The 16,788-nt window shown below is 39.6% G+C and overlaps 1 protein-coding gene and 1 non-coding gene across 3 annotated transcripts in view; one reads left to right on the top strand and one right to left on the bottom strand.

Annotated features, from left to right (window-relative positions):
• KCNAB1 (potassium voltage-gated channel subfamily A regulatory beta subunit 1) overlaps positions 1 to 16,788 on the bottom strand; it is a 419,111-nt gene that overhangs the window by 381,935 nt on the left and 20,388 nt on the right. The gene's annotated exons all lie outside the window — the stretch shown is intronic.
• Positions 4,883 to 5,017, top strand: LOC132521405 (small nucleolar RNA SNORA70). The gene has a single exon (XR_009540855.1). It is a non-coding gene; the product is annotated as a small nucleolar RNA SNORA70 (small nucleolar RNA).

The following is a 16,788-nucleotide window of genomic DNA, read 5'->3' as shown; positions in this document are numbered from 1 at the left end:
ATATTCATCTTTTTCCTAGTTCAAGAATTTTTCTCAAAATATCTTTCAATCATATATATATATATATATATATCCTTTTTTTAAATTCTATGTACTGGGCATATTGCCAAGAAATACAAAACCCAGTCTTCTGTGTCCAGGTTGAGCTGAAAAGCATTTTAAAAGTGTTTGTGATAACATTTCTTATTAAAGAACCTCCTTGCCTGGCACACACTCACATTCTCAAATACATTCTACTCCCCCAAATCTCTGGTGACTTGGTCCAATTGAATAAATACAAAGATTAGGGTCTGTGGTTTGTGAGGGAAGCTTACAAGATGGAATCCACCGTAGGCTGGGCTTTTTTGTCATTGATTTCAAAGGGAATTTTCAGAAACAGACTGTCCAAAGAGAACAATTGGTTATGCACTTAAAGATTGCAGGCTCTGCACATTTTCAGCTCTCTGGGGAGTGGGGTGGTGGTGGGGAATGGAGAGCCCTTGAAATAAGTGCTCAGAGCACTGGAGTACATACACACTGGACTCTTCCTTGTGATTGGTTTATTCAAAGTGGAAAATGTTATGCAAACACAAAGAACTGTCTTCAGGGAGGACATATTTCACATTCTTGTCCTTTAATGGGCCTAATGATATAAAATTGCATAAAATAAGTATTGCCACTAAATGAAAAGTACAAATCTCTTCGCTTCTTGCTATCCCATTTCCCTCAAGGAGACTCTTTCAAGCACTCTGCTTTATATAGCCTGTGCTAATTTCTCCATAGCCAAAGGACCACTGGGGAGAAATTTATATCTAAAATATAGACATATGTATTAGGATTCCTCAGGAAAGCTATGATTCAATGACATTTATCGGGGGGGAAAACCAATATAGACCATTCTTACTCTTACAATGATGTTTCTGGAAAGGGTATCGTAGATCAAAATGATATAAGTGGCAACTGATTTAAGTGTGTGTATATGTTTGTGTGTGTTAAGTTTCTGACTGATCTGATGCTCAGATTTGATAGAAATGGCCCTAAACAACATATTTAACCAATGATAATTTTTTTTTCCTCAGGTAGATCACACAAAGGTAAGGACAACATAATTGGGTAAGCATAGAAACTCTGAGCAGATAGTGTGCAATAACCTTTGAATCATGCCTCAGGAAGTGTCCTCACAGGCATGTTTTGTTCAGTTCACCCCCAGAGAGCAGTATGTGGAATTCCTCTCTTTACCCCAGTTTGGAAAAGAGACTTAGCTGATCAGAAAACACAGTGTGCTCAGATCCAAGAGAAACAGAAAGCTGGGACCTTGTGAGCCCAGAGAGAAGCCGTTCTCGGGATAAGCAGCCTGCAGCAGTCAAGGGAAAAGGGGCCTCTTTGGAAATGAGGTTGATTAGGATATTGTGCTTAAAACAAACTTTGAACAAGACTAAAAGCAAAGGCCATTTAGAAATAGTCAAATATCCCATGTAGCAAGAACAGCTCAAGAAGCAAAATTCAAACAGAACAAGAATAGAAACTGTTCTCTAAGGGGTTTTGCCAGTTCCTTCTTGAAGAGGGACAGAACATCAGTGTTTGTTGTATATAATGAGGCTTAAAATCACTGCATGTGGTTTCAATTATACAGAGTAGGTCCAAGTATTTTCAACTCATTCTTTTTTCATCTTCCTAAGGTCCCAGTGCAACATCTCTAGATGAAGATATTGGGGCTGAATGACCCTTATTTGTCACTTGTCTGGTGAACTTAAGATTCTGACTCAGAGTGAGCTCACTAGGGAAGTATCACTCTTTACAAAATGTTGCTTTAAGGGCTTATTTATGTCTTGGGCTACTATTAGATACAAATGGATAATATAAAGATTTAAGTGTATAAAAATCAATTTAACAATGTAGCATGATAATAAGTCATGTAAAATTGTTTTATATGATATAGTATAAAAGTGTTTCATAGAACACTCATTCTTTGCCTTATTCCTACTGGAAAAGAAATGACAGAGATGAAGGAGCACTTTCATTAGAGTCTCGGAATTAAGAAGTTCTTCTTTCAACAAGATTTTCATAGAAATGTGGAAAAAGTAACCAGGGCACCTTGATTACTAAGAAACTGATCTGGGAATTCTTGTTTACCTGCCTTCCATTTACCAGTATAAATTTCTATGGAGCAAATGTCCACATTAGAGATTAAGTTTTTGGTGATTTTGCTGTTCTCAAAAGAGGACAATCTCGCCACTGTCTTGAGCTGATTTCTCACCAGCATCTCCAGCTTCATGTGCATGCTGATGTTATGAAAGGTAAGTGTATGTACTGCTAAAATTCCATTATTCAATACATGTTGATACATGCATGCTATATTGCCTGAAATAGACACTAAATTTATATTTATTTATTGAATGAATAAATGAATGACTAGATGTGGTAGGTACTCTGCAAGAATGTGAAGAATGTTTAGATGAATAAGATTTATTGTATATTAGAGATTTAAGATATACTTTTTAATATTTTTACATCTCAATTAGAATGCTTCTTACAGTCAATAGTCAAAATTATCATAGGCAATGGGTCTCTTTCTTAATGGTACACAAATTAACGCTGCATCTTACAACTGATGGTATCTTTGATTTGATGATTATGTTATGTCACATATCTGACTGAGAGAACATGGCTTGTGCAAAACCTTGGACTGGAACCAGAGTACAGTTTTCCTGACTCTTGGCTGAATATATCGTACCACACCACTTAACATGATAAAAATTTCATAAATAATCCCAATCTACGCTGACTTTTTTTTCCTTTCGGTCAAAAAGCTATTTGGTTTAAAACTGGCTGTTTGTTTTTATCAAACATACCAGATCTTACACATTTCAATGAGTTTTTCTTCAAAGTAAGCGCCTTTGAAAGTTAGACACTTTTATTCTATTTTGTACTATGTTGTCATAGTACAAAACATCCCTGGGGTTTGTTTGATGTCATTTTCAGAGGAAGTTTATCTGTTAGAAAAGAATGCCAACCTTCTCACTTAGAACAGTAGTACTATTACTTCCTAGAGGGCATTTCAGAAATTTGCAGAAGTGATTTGATTGTAACAATGATTACATTGCCACTGCCTTTTAGTAGGTATAAGTCAGGGACAAGCTTGTGCCTAATCTTTGTTGAAAGCTCCCTACTTTTCCATCCCCTACTCCTTTGGTCCCTGTAAAAAACCTCATATGCCACCCGCTGCAGACATCCCAGCCCACATGGACATCCCAGCCCGTACATCCACACTATCCAGGGAAGAGATCCATAGAAGAGGCTGTACAGGCCCTTCAGGCAGGGAATTCTGGGTATGCAGGTAAGATGGTCCAGAAAGGGGAGCAGCTGGATGGGCACATCCCTTGGGTCCCAAGGACTCTTTGCTCTCTTGGGGTCAAAGTAGGGTCCTGGACTGCCTGGGGCAATACTAGTCATGCTGCCCTGCAGGCACAGCCCAGCACAGCCAAGCAGTGTCTGTCCTGATGACTCCCAAATGTTCTGCCAAACTAAACCACTTCAAACATAAACTGGTTCATAAAAATCCTTAAAAATCTTTATAAGAAGTTACTCAAAAAGCCCAATCTTCTAGAAGGACTTTATTTGGAAGAGAGAAGCCTGTATGGAATAAAGATGTTGTCATAAAAATTATCGACCAGGACTTCCCTGGTGGTGCAGTGGTTGAGAGTCCGCCTGCCGATGCAGGGGACACGGGTTCGTGCCCCAGTCTGGGAAGATCCCACATGCCGTGGAGTGGCTGGGCCCGTGAGCCACGGCCGCTGAGCCTGCGCGTCCGGAGCCTGTTGCTCTGCAACGGGAGAGGCCACAACAGTGAGAGGCCCGCGTACCGCAAAAAAAAAAAAAATTATCGACCAGTTTATTCACTGAACACATTGTCTACCAATTTCAACCATTCATTTAGTTGGAAAGGCTGTCTGCACAATAGTGCAGGTACCACAAAAGCAAAGAAACTTTGTGCAAACAGCTAACAGATAAGATCTGAAAGCCTTGTAACATTTAAAACTACGTAAGTAGTACAGAGATCTCACTGAATTTCATTAATTAGAGGTTTTAAAATATCCCATGTTATTGCCTACTTATATACACATAATTTAAAATTTTCCTAGTGCAATGATAAAAATAATATATTGACATTATTTCTTTGGGGGTTACCTGTTACTTTGCAGTCTTACTCTGTTACTATCCCTCTAGTTCTACCACACCATTTCTTTACAGGTCCCTACATTACATTACTATTTGTTTTCAAATGCATCCTTTGCTCGCTTTGCCTGTGGATGGCTAAAACCTCCAGGGCCTTTGTCTGTACTAGAACCTGAGTGTGGCCTCCACAGGCCACAGGACTACAAGGCAGGAACTAATGTGCCACCTCATTTCTATTTTTTCCCATAGCATAACACTGAGAATGATTCTCATACTACACTTAAAAGTCAAGCCCAGCATGTTATTTGCCATATTACACCTTCTCATGACTTCTACAATTTATCTTGGCCCATTACCTCTATTTCAGTAAGGTCATTTCCCTTTATCTTATAATAACGCATGTCACTGAACATCTGCATATGGGAAGAAATGAGGGAGGGAGGTAAACTCCAGCCAGAAGCCGGGCAATTCCCACACCTCAGTTCCCAACATCACAATAGGCTTTCTTTTGCACAACCTAGAAATCCCTCACTACCCTTCAAGGAATCACTCTGTGATCCAGCGGGGAGGAAAGGGCATGTAAGAACACAGTAAACAAGTCCCCAATTCAACAAGATTTGAAATGGTATTCAAAAATGGGAACCGATTATTTGCATTTGAAAACTGAAACAAGGAGTGATCAGAAGTACAAAAGGAAGTAAACCATAAATATAAAAGTAATGTTACTCTGCAGCCAGTTAAGCCAACCATGCTCTTTTCCCCATGGGAGCCCCATGGGCAATGGCCACAAACAGCAGCCTCCTTGGTAGTGTATGCAGCCTTTCGCTCATGTGGGTTGTCCTAAGGGACCTTGGAGACAAGCCTTTCCAGTGGACATTCATGCCTGACCTCATGCTGTCCCCAAACCAGGCTCCAGACATGTATGTGGGGTACCTTTGGAAAGCCCTAGAGCATAGTGGCCAGGGTCCACTTCAGCCAAGTCATCATGTCCATCCACACCAAGCTGCAGAACAAGGAGCATATGATTGAGGCCCTACTCAGGGCCAAGTTCAAATTCCCTGGCTGCCAGAAGAGCCACATCTCCAAGAAGTGGGGATTTACTAAGTTTAATGCAAGAGAATTTGAGGAGATGGTGGCAGAAAAGGGGCTCATCCCAGATGACTGAGGGATCAAATACATTCCTAATAGTGGCCACTTGGACAAATGGTGGGCCCTGCACTCATAAGAATCTCAGGGCTGTTCCCACCTTACTCACACCCCCCAATAAATCCTACTTTCCTGTCCAAAAAACAAAAGGAATGTTAAACATAAGTGAAAACATTAAATATACCGAAACAATTGCTCAGAAGAGGAAAACTGAATGCAACATAAATCTGTAGAGGAGTTATGATGTTTGTTAATAGAGCCAACTTTGTGCTATATTTTGTTAGTTAGCAGCATGAACTCATGAGAAACACAAAGTCCTGCTGATTGTGGGGACCGCTACCTCCTCAGTTCCGTCTATTCTGCTCATCTAAGCTCTGTCTCCCCCTTCTCTTGAATCTTCAGGCTGAGACCTTTGGTGCACTGACCACACACAATATCACACATCTGTGTGCACCAGTGACCAGCTAACCCATCCGTCTATTAATCACAGCCCAGCTTACAGTATAATACTTTAGTCACATGTTAGCTGTCATCCCGATCTCCTTTCACATCAAAAGGGTTTTAGACAACATCCCCAGGAACAAAAGTATAATCAGCAGCAAAGTTTTTCAATTCTTCCTACTTAAGCATGTGTAATCTATTTTTATTCCACATGCAGGTACAATTCACTCTCCCTTTTGCTGGACTAGCTACAAAAAGAGATGGAATGTCTTAAAATAAAGATTCAATGGTATAAAAAAAATAGGAAGTTTTAGTGGGAAATGTCCTGTGAAAGGAGACCTGAGTCCTAGATCCAACTACGTCACTGGGTACTTACTGTGTGACCCAGGTCATGCTAAACAGCACCTTCCTGGACTTGGGTAGAGCAAACACCATGAGCAACAAAATCCAGCATAATGTTTTTCTCCCTTAAAAAAAAAATCCCAATTCCTTTACAGATCTTTTGTGTTACATTCACCTTTCTTCTTCTGAGCAAATGAACAACTCATACACCAGGCATCATGCTAGATGCCCAGCAAACAAGATGGATATGAACATGGTCCCCACTCCAGATACCTTCAAATCTGGTGAGAGAGATGGTCATGTATACAAATAATTACAAACAGAGGCATGTAGGGAGGAACACAGGTGGAAAATGATCAGTTCTTCTTAAGAGAGCTGCCTCATTTTTGACACCAAAACCTTCCCTGCTCGTATGCTCGTATACAGAATGTTGTGAGGATCGAATGGGACACCATATGTGAACACACTTTCCTGTCTTTCTTATCTGGTCACATCTAAACTATAGTGTTGGGCAAATTGCCAACAGACAAAGGGGAGATAGGGCAATTCATATTTCATATTTCACTACTTTCCCAGATTAGTTCACCATATTTAGGTAATTGATTCTAAAAGGCAGCCTTCCCTGAAGCCAGTGGGTTAAGAATCAGTTAGAACTGAGAAGGATAATATGCAAGACGTTGCAAGCTAGACGCCCAGCATTGACTTTTGTATATTAGTGTTTATCATCCAATCCCTCAGTGGGAAGACAGGATAACAAGTGATGAATCACGTTGTAGATCACAAGGTTGTATGCACACTAAATGAATCTTTGTACTGTGGCATCCATGCGACGTTTGGCCTTGATTTATAATTCTGTACAAAGTTTGTCACTGATGGAAAAGGGTAATAAAATAACAAGATAAAGTTTAATTAAAAGTACATCTTCAGGAGATGAGGGGTCTGAGCACAGCTCACAAGAGTGTGACCTGTGGCTCTGGCCTCAGGACAGCTGGCTGACCAGGAGCAGGGAGCATGGACCATGGGGAAAGTTTCTCAGGGTTCTTTCCTCCACCAGGCACTGCCAGCAGCCAGCAGGCCCTCATTCCTCAGCCTAATCCTTCGGGTTCCCAGCAGCAGCTGCTGATGGCTGTTCTAGCTATCAAGGGAAAAGAGGAGACAAAAGCCCAAAGTGTTTTCTAAGAGGCCATTTCTTTTTACCTCTTATTAAAAACACCAAGCAGGCCAGCTAGCTGGAGGCACGAACTTCGGGAAGCCATGCTGCCAGCCACAGGCGAAGGGCCATATGCCTATTATGCTGGAACTACTCTACCGGATTCCTGGACTTCTACAAAGGCACTCTCATCCTTGGGTATAACTCTGAGTTCTTCAGGGGCTCCCAGACCACGCTGAAGGATGAGAGCCAGTTTACGAGACACTGCAAGGTCCAGAGCCAGGACCAAGGGTACGTCGATGGTGCTACAGATAGCCATTGCCAGAAGAACGACCAAAGACTAGCAAGAATTGTTGAATGAGTGCACAATTTTTGCCGTGTGGCTGACAGCATCTTGGTGCTCCTGCCAGGTGTTAGGCCTGAGCCTCTGAGGTGGAAGAGCCGAGCTCAGGACACTGGACCACCATAGAACTGCTGGCCACACGTAATATCAACCGGCAACACCTCTCCCAGAGACCTCCATCTCAACACTAAGACCCAGCTCCACTCAATGACGAGCAAGCTCCAGTGCTGGAAACCCCATACCAAACAACTAACAAGACAGGAACACAACCCCACCCATTAGCAGAGAGGCTGCCGAAAATCATACTAAGTTCACACACACCCCAAAACACATCACTGGCCAGAGTCCTGCCCACCAAAAAGACAATATCCAGCCTCATCCACCAAAACACAGGCACCAGTCCCCTCTACCAGGAAGCCTACACAACTCACTGAACCAACCTTACCCACTGGGGGCAGACAACAAACACAACGGGAACTACAAACTTGCAGCCTGTGAAAAGGAAACCCCAAACACAGTAAGTTAAGCAAAATGAGAAGACAGAGAAACACACAGCAGATGAAGGAACAAGGTAAAAACCCACCAGACCTAACAAATGAAGAGAAAATAGGCAGTCTACCTCAAAAAGATTTCAGAGTAATGATAGTAAAGATGAACCAAAATCTTAGAACTAGAAAGGAGAAAATACAAGAAACATTTAACAAGGACCTAGAAGAACTACAGAGCAAACAAACAATGATGAACAACACAATAAACAAAATTTTAAATTCTCTAGAAGGAATCAATAGCAGAATAACTGAGGCAGAAAAACAGATAAGTGACCTGGAAGATGAAATAGTGGAAATACCTACTGCAGAGCAGAATAAAGACAAAAGAATGAAAAGAATTGAGGACAGTCTCAGAGACCTCTGGAACAATATTAAATGCACTAACATTCAAATTACAGGGGTCCTGGACGAAGAAGAGAAAAAGAAAGGGACTGAGAAAATATTTGAAGAGACTATTGAAAACTTCCCTAATATGGGAAAGGAAATAGTCAATCAAGTCCAGGAAGCACAGAGAGTCCCATACAGGATAAATCAAAGGAGAAACACGAAAGGCACATATTAATTAAACTATCAAAAATTAAATACAAAGAAAAAATATTAAAAGCAGCAAGGGAAAAGCAACAAATAACATACAAGGGAATCCCCATAAGGTTAACAGCTGATCTTTCAGCAGAAACTCTGCAAGCCAGAGGGAGTGGCAGCACATATTTAAAGTGATGAAGGAGAAAAACCTACAACCAAGATTACTCTACCCAGCAAGGATCTCATTCATATTCGGCGGAGAAATTAAAACACTTACAGACAAGCAAAAGCTAAGAGAATTCAGCACCACCAAACCAGCTTTACAACAAACGCTAAAGTAACTTCTCCAGGCAAGAAACATAAGAGAAGGAAAGACCTACAATAACAAACCCAAAACAATTAAGAAAATGGTCATAGGAACATACATATCAATAATTACCTTAAAGGTAAATGGATTAAATGGTCTAACCAAAAGACACAGACAGGCTGAATAGACACAAAAACAAGAACCATATATATGCTGTATACAAGAGACCCACTTCAGACCTAGAGACACATACAGACTGAAAGTGAGGGGATGGGAAAATATATTCCATGCAAATGGAAACCAAAAGAAAGCTGGAGCAGAAATTCTCATATCAGACAAAATAGACTTTAAAATAAAGACTATTACAAGAGACAAAGAAGGACACTACATAATGATCAAGGGATCAATCCAAGAAGAAGATGTGACAATTGTAAATATTTCTGCACCCAACATAGGAGCACCTCATTACATAAGGCAAATGCTAACAGCCATAAAACGGGAAATCGACAGTAACACAATCATAGTAGGGGACTTTAACACCCCACTTTCACCAACAGACAGGTCAACCAAAATGAAAATAAATAAGGAAACACAAGCTTTAAATGATACATTAAACAAGATGAACTTAACTGATATTATAGGACATTCCAACCAAAAACAACAGAATACACTTTCTTCTCAAGTGCTCATGGAACATTCTCCAGGATAGATAATATCTTGGGTCACAAATCAATCCTTGGTAAATTTAACAAAATTGAAATTGTATCAAGTATCTTTTTGGACCACAACACTATGAGACTAGATATCCATTACAGGAATAAAACTGTAAAAAATACAAAAACATGGAGGCTAAACGATACTCTACTAAATAATCAAGACATCACTGAAGAAATCAAAGAGGAAATCAAAAATTAACTAGAAACAAATGACGATGAAAACATGACGACACAAAACCTATGGGATGCAGCAAAAGCAGTTCTAAGAGGGAAGTTTATAGTAATACAATCCTACCTCAAGAAACAAGAAAATCTCAAATAAACAACCTAACTTTACACCTAAAGCAATTAGAGAAAGAAGAACCAAAACAACCAGTGAGCAGAAGGAAAGAAGTCATAAAGATCAGATCAGAAATAAATGAAAAAGGAATGAAGGAAACGCTAGCAAAGATCAATAAAACTAAAAGCTGGTTCTTTGAGAAGATAAACAAAATTGATAAACCATTAGCCAGACTCATCAAGAAAAAAAGGGAGAAGACTCAAACCAACAGGATTAGAAATGAAAAAGGAGAAGTAACACTGACACTGCAGAAATACAAAGGATCACAAGAGATTACTACAAGCAACTATATGCCAATAAAATGGAAAACCTGGAAGAAATGGACAAATTCTTAGAAAAGCACAATCTTCCGTGACTGAACCAGGAAGCAATAGAAAATATAAACAGACCAATCACAAGCACTGAAATTGAAACTGTGATTAAAAATCTTCCAACAAACAAAAGCCCAGGATCAGATAGATTCACAGGGGAATTCTATCCAACATTTAGAGAAGAGCTAACACCTCTCCTTCTCAAGCTCTTCCAAAATACAGCAGAGGGAGGAACACTCCCAAACTCATTCTATGAGGCCACCATCACCCTGATACCAAAACCAGACAAAGATGTTACAAAAAAAGAAAACTCAGGCCAATATCACTGATGAACGTAGATGCAAAAATCCTCAATAAAATACTAGCAAACAGAATTCAGCAGCACATTAAAAGGATCATACACCATGATCAAGTGGGGTTTATTCCAGAAATGCAAGGATTTTTCAGTATATGTAAATCAATCAATGTGATAAACCATATTAACCAACAGAAGGAGAAAAACCGTATGATCATCTCAATAGATGCAGAAAAAGCTTTCAACAAAATCAACACTCATTGGGGCTTCCCTGGTGGCGCAGTGGTTGAGAGTCCGCCTGCCGATGCAGAAAACACGGGTTCGTGCCCCGGTCTGGGAGGATCCCACATGCCGCGGAGCGGCTGGGCCTGTGAGCCATGGCCGTTGAGCCTGCGCGTCCAGAGCCTGTGCTCCGCAACGGAAAAGGCCACAACAGTGAGAGGCCCGCGTACCGCAAAAAAAAAAAATTTTTAAATCAACACCCATTTATGATAAAAATCCTCCAGAAAGTAGGCATAGAGGGAACTTACCTCAACATAATAAAGGCCATATATGACAAACCCACAGCCAACATCGTTCTCAATGGTGAAAATCTGAACCATTTCCATTAGGATCAGGAACAAGACAAGATTGTCCACTCTCACCACTATTATTCAACATAGTTTTGGAAGTTTTAGCCACAGCAGTCAGACACAAAAAAGAAATAAAAGGAATCTAAATAGGAAAAGAAGAAGTAAAACTGTCACTGTCTGCAGATGACATGACCTAAATAGGAAAAGAAGAAGTAAAACTGTCACTGTCTGCAGTGACAGTAAAACTGTCACTGTCTGCAGATGACATGATGACAAGAATCCTAAAGATGCTACCAGAAAACTACTAGAGCCAATCAATGAATTTGGTAAAAGAGCAGGATACAAAATCATGCAGAGAAATCTCTTGCATTCCTATACACGAATGATGAAAAATCTGAAAGAGAAATTAAGGAAACACTCCCATTTACCACTGCAACAAAAAGAATAAAATACCTAGGAATAAACCTACCTAAGGAGACAAAAGACCTATATGCAGAAAACTATAAGACACTGCTGAAAGAAATTAAAGACAATACAAACAGATGGAGAGATATACCATGTTCCTGGATTGGAAGAATCAATTGTGAAAATGATTATACTACCCAAAGCAATCTACAGATTCAATGCAATCCCTATCAAACTACCAATGGCATTTTTCACAGAACTAGAACAAAAAATTTCACAATTTGTATGGAAACACAAAAGACCCTGAATAGCCAAAGCAATCTTGAGAAAGAAAAACGGAGCTGGAGGAATCAGGCTCCCTGACTTCAGACTCTACTACAAAGCTACAGTAATCCATACAGTATGGTCCTGGCACAAAAACAGAAATATTGATCAATGGAACAGGATAGAAAGCCCAGAGATAAACCCACACACATATGGTCAACTAATCTATGACAAAGGAGGCAAGAAAATACAATGGAGAAAAGACAGGCTCTTTAATATGGTGCTGGGAAAACTGGACAGCTACATGTAAAAGAATGAAATTAGAACACTCCCTAACTCCATACACAAAAATAAACTCAAAATGGATTAAAGACCTAAATGTAAGGCCAGGCACTATAAAACTCTTAGAGGCAAACATAGGCAGAACACTCCATGACATAAATCACAGCAAGATCTTTTTGACCCACCTCCTAGAGAAAGGGAAATAAAAACAAAAATAAAGAAATGAGACCTAATGAAACTTAAAAGCTTTTGCACAGCAAAGGAAACCATAAACAAGATGAAAAGACAACCCTCAGAATGGGAGAAAATATTTGCAAATGAAGCAACTGACAAAGGATTAATCTCCAAAATATACAAGCAGCTCATGCAGCTCAATATCAAAAAAACAAACAAACCCAATCCAAAAATGGGCAGAAGACCTAAATAGACATTTCTCCAAAGAAGATATACAGATTGCCAACAAACACATGAAAGGATGCTCAATGTTACTAATCATTAGAGAAATGCAAATCAAAACTACAAAGTATCACCTCACACCAGTCAAATGGCCATCATCAAAAAGTCTACACACAATAAATGCTAGAGAGGGTGTGGAGCAAAGGGAACCCTCTTGCACTGTTGGTAGGAATGTAAATTGATACAGCCACAATGGAGAACAGTGTGGAGGTTCCTTAAAAAACTAAACAATCCCACTACTGGGCATCTACCTGGAGAAAACCATAATTCAAAGAGTCATGTACCACATTGTTCATTGGAGCACTATTTACAATAGCCAGGATGTGGAAGCAACCTAAGTGTCCATCAACAGATGAACTGATAAAGAAGATGTGGCACATATATACAATAGAATATTACTCAGCCATAAAAAGAAATGAAATTGAGTTATTTGTAGTGAGGTGGATGGACCTAGAGTCTGTCATACAGAGTGAAGTAAGTCAGAAAGGGAAAAACAAATACCATATGCTAACACATATATATGGAATCTAAAAAAAAAAAAAAATTGGTTCTGAAGAACCTAGGAGCTGGACAGGAATAAAGACACAGGGAGATCAGCTCGGTGCTTTGTGACCACCTAGAAGGGTGGGATAAGGAGGGTGGGAGGGAGACACAAGAGGGAGGGGATATGGGGATATATGTGTATTTATAGCTGATTCACTTGGTTATACGGCAGCAACTAACACAACAATGTAAAGCAATTATACTCCAATAAAGATGTTTAAAAAAAGTAAAAATAAAAACACCAAGCAGATAGTTTCTAAAAAAAAAAAAAAAAAGTACTTCTTCATGTAAATGTCTACACCCAGCAAAAAGTTATGGCTGGATTTGAACTGACAAGAATAAAGACAAAATTCATATTTTTCTTTCCCTAATTTTAGGGTTCAGCTGGTACCAGGAATCTGTTCACTGTGGTAATTTGATCACCAAGGCCAAATAATACTTCTCATTGACTTGAAAAATAGCTGAACATGTAGAGTAGCATAAATGCTTTTTGGTGAGGCACATTCTGACATCTTCTCCGTAAAAGAGTTTTATTTACAAGTTACTAAATCAACCTTACTGCCAGGTAGTAATTTGATACTTAATGATCATTATTCCTGTACTTTCACCATGAGGTTGACATGATGGTTAACCAGAGCCCCCACTACTTGGCTTGGCTCAAGGTAGGGGACTATGTAAAAATTTTTTAATAACATAGTTCATTTGAAAACCTGTTAAAAAAGTCATAAAAGCAAAGACAACCTTACGGAGTTTGAGTCTGAGATTCCTGCCTTGAGTTGCTATTTTAATGCAGGGCTATTCTATTGGATGATGGAGATGTTCTGTATCTTCACTGTCCAGTACAGTAGCCATTATCCTCATGTGAATGTTAAGCACTTGACTGTGGCTAATGCTACCTGAGGAACTGAATTTTAATTTTAATTTTAATTGAATTTAATGTCAATTAACTAACTTATACAGCCACATGTGACTAGTGGCTACCATATCGGATAGCACAGTATGAGTTCTGTTCTCAAACACTACTGACTCCACCACATTTAAATTTAAGTATTAAAAGCAGTTTTCTAAACTACCTAATTCTTCTGCAATGAGTTACTAACTTCAGAGCACCAAAGTTTTGTGAATCCCATAACTGACTTTGTAAAATGCTTTCCCTTGTTTTTCTGATCTTATTTCTGTCTTAAAGCAGTGTCAGTGGGGATTCTAGTTTCCTTTGGTTTAAGCTTGAAGCAGCTAATCAAATGAAGGAGATGAAGAGTTGTTTTATTCATTTGGAGACAACACAGTAGGCAGACTCCCACGCTGTTCCAAGGTCAAGCTGTGTTTTTTTTTAACCCAAGGATGCCGGGATGCTGCCTGGCAAATAGCTTCACTTTGAGTCACCAACAAGAATGATCTGAAGAAATTTCCAACACCACATGTCTACAAGGGATGTTAGTGGCCACCTTATCCTTTTTAAGTAAAAGACTCCATGTGTTAATAACATCTGTGATTCTCTTCAACCTGACTCTGAATTGCTGCAGACTCAGCTGAACATATAATGAAATAAGACAACAGTCCTGGCAAGATGGTCAGGAGGGAGATGATTGAAGGCAGCTGATGGGAAGTTTTGTTTTGAGAGCTAGTTAGCCTTATTAGCGTCTAGCATAATGTTGCATGTAGCAGGTGGTCAAAATTATTAGCTGATTGTTGCATAATTGATAGACCTAAAATTGGAAGAAATACCAGATTTACATATTGCACAAAAATAAACAGTGATAGTATATTGCTACCCTATGCTCTTTTTTCTTTAAAGCATCCAGTATAAATATATCCTAAATATACAATCCATTCAATTTGGCCTCAAGCAATGTTTAGTAAACCATGTTATGATTTCAAGCGATGAAAGCACTTCAGATGTGAGTTTTCCAAAGCCTTCTTTTATGTGCCCAATGCTGAAAATCAGGTATCCCAAGCGCACTGTTCTAATGTTTGTTCTGAGGTTTTGTGAGTTCTCAGGATGCTTTCATACCTAAATCAAAAAATTCATACGTGTCATCGTGAGTAAATTGTTAGTAATGTCTTTTTAATATGGATAGTCAAAGCAGTTATTTTTACAGATAAAAGTAGAAATATCTTGCCAATAATTCTTCACTCATTTTTATCTGGTCTCACATACACAGATATTTTGTAGGTATTTAATTCAAAGATCAACCATTTTATGAAAAGTGTGAAGCCACAGTGCTTTGCTTCTGTGGACTAGCCTTCAGAGATTATGAAGAAACCCATGTGTGGGTAGAATTAAAAACATTTTTCAAAATGTACACAGATGGCTATATTCAAAAAGAAAATAAGACAAAAGTGAAATACTAGTTAGATCTCAAATCAGCATGAAATGAAGTTATAGGGGAAAAGAACATCCCTCTGACAGGAGCCCGGCACACCCGTGTTAGGAGTTTGGCAGTCAGATAACAACAATCTTTTTCTTGGTATCAGTCCTCTGGGGACGGCGGGTAAAGTGAGTGTGTGTAAACTAATGACTCCATATTTCAGTTTGGGCATCAATAAAAGGGCCATTAATAGTAACATGAGACAGGAAAGACAAACAGGTAGTTAAGGTCACAGGGTTTTTTTTTACAGGAAGTAGAACGTTGATGTTGGAGGTGATGGAGGTAATACAGGTGATTCCAGGCATTTGATGAGAGCTCACCGGGAGCCAGCCTGCCCACACCAGGCCCTCAATTCCTGTTAAAGAGGAGACACAGGCCTGCCTTAGAAGGAAGTCCTGAGCTGCTTAAAAGTAATGTATTTGAGGTTACTCCAAGTTACTAAATTGCAGTGAAAAGATAATTGCCTCAGGAATGCAGTAGTTTAAGGAGTTGCTTTAAAGTTAGACAAGGGAGAAAAGATTTGATAGCACAAGCTCTCTCTGAGGTTTCTTTTCATGTGAATGAGAAGGTAGATGAGTTAAGCGATTGTGTGGAAGCACTTTAGAGACAAGAGCCATGAGCAGCGGCAGCAGTGGAGCACTCCCCTACCGCCTCCTTACTGAGGCAGTGGCGGTACCTCGGGGCCTAATTAGATCGGTGAGCAATTTCCCTTCCAGACACGTGGGAATGAAAACCAGGATGCAGGGAACACAATTATACCAGAATACATTCCGCTCACAGAACCTCCCAAATCTCTCAACCCCTGCTTTCTTCTTTCTATTCATACCCTTACTCACATCTTCAAGCCCTCGCACCTAGATTATTAAAATAGCTTTCTACCCGTTGCCTATGCACCATTCTTCCAAAAATACCCTTTTAGGATGTAAATTTGATCTTGTTATTTCTTACCTAGGAACGCCTCAGCAGTTTTCCATGGCCAGTTCCTCCAATGATCTATTTCTTTCCTGCCTCTTAGCTCCTGTTCTAGCACTCACCTCACCCAGAAGGTTGGCCAGCACAAGGAGGAAGAGAAGGAGAAGCAGGATGGAGAAGAGTACCTGCCTGCTCCTGAGTTCCTCCTGTGTTATGTGCTTTATAGTTGTAACATTATATCATTTTCTCCATAACCTTATGGGATAGGTATTGCTCTTTCCATTTTATTGAGGAAAAAAGTGAATGGGCAGAAGGGATAGATAAATTGTGTAAGTCATCTTTGTAGTAAGACTTAGAACCAGCAATCAA

This window comes from Lagenorhynchus albirostris, chromosome 5 (genome assembly GCF_949774975.1).
Source record: "Lagenorhynchus albirostris chromosome 5, mLagAlb1.1, whole genome shotgun sequence".
In the NCBI taxonomy this organism is placed as follows: Eukaryota; Metazoa; Chordata; class Mammalia; order Artiodactyla; family Delphinidae; genus Lagenorhynchus; species Lagenorhynchus albirostris.
This window is presented reverse-complemented; position numbering and strand designations above follow the sequence as displayed.